The sequence below is a fragment of the Triturus cristatus genome, chromosome 3_1 (genome assembly GCF_964204655.1).
Source record: "Triturus cristatus chromosome 3_1, aTriCri1.1, whole genome shotgun sequence".
NCBI classification, from domain to species: Eukaryota; Metazoa; Chordata; class Amphibia; order Caudata; family Salamandridae; genus Triturus; species Triturus cristatus.
In genome coordinates this window covers 657,008,557-657,009,577 of record NC_140583.1, presented here as the reverse complement: position 1 = coordinate 657,009,577, position 1,021 = coordinate 657,008,557, and positions in this window count along the sequence as shown.

Genomic DNA, 1,021 nt, shown 5'->3' with positions numbered 1-1,021 from the left:
GGGGGCCACCATCCCTTGCGAGTCAGCAGGGTGACCAGATGGCCTGGGCCGGCCGAGCCTCCCCTTCCCACTGCTCCCGTGCAAATCAAGCAGGGAGGCGAGCAGCCCCGGGGAAGGAGCCTCCCGAACTACTGCCTCAGAGCGCCTGACCACCCTTGTCGTCGTCGGACTGCAAGGGTGACTGGGTACAGCACCCTCCCAGGTCATCTAGGCGCTGGGTCGTCCCCAGCCATCGGGGCACCTGGCTGCACGACCAGATAGCCCTGCGGGCTGGGTGACCCGATGGCCCTGCGGGCCGGGTGACCAGATGGCCGGCCGGGCCAATACCTACTTTTGTCCTTCCCCAGGGTTCTGTAAGCCCCTACTACGTGGGGGCTTAATAGTCGAGGAAAATGGGCTCTCCAGGCAGGAAGGCGGGGAGAGGACATGGCCTGGGCTTAACCCTCCTTGGTTCCAGCCAAGGGTCCGGGCGCTGGGGATGGGGGTCCACCGGGGCCTGGGGAGGCTCTCCCCTGCCTGGCTAGGGCTCAGAAGCTTGGGACCGGGCCCGGGGCTTGAGCTCAGTCTGATGGGTCCCAGGGTGCAGGAGCCCCCTGTCCTGTAAGCCAGCCGAGGGTCCGGCGCTGGTGACGGGGGTCCACTGGGGCCCGGGGAGGCTTTCTTCAGCCTGGCTAGGGTTCAGAAGATGGGACCGGGCGTGGCGCTTGAGTTCCGTCCGGCGGTCCCCAGTGTGCGGGAGAGCCCCGTCATTCAAGCCAGGGTGCGGAAGCCCCCGTCATTCAAGCCAGCCGAGGGTCCGGGCGCTGGGGACGGGGTCCACCGGGGCCCTGGGAGGCTCTCCCTGGCCTAGCTAGGGCTCGGTTGCTGGGACCGGGCCCGGGGCTTGTGCTCCGTCCGGCGGGTCCCAGGGTGCGGGAGCCCCCCGTCCTGTAGGCCAGCCAAGGGTCCAGTCGCTGGTGACGGGTGTAGGAGAGTAGGATCTGCTTCACTTGGGTACCCCAACTTTTTGCTGGTGTTTCAC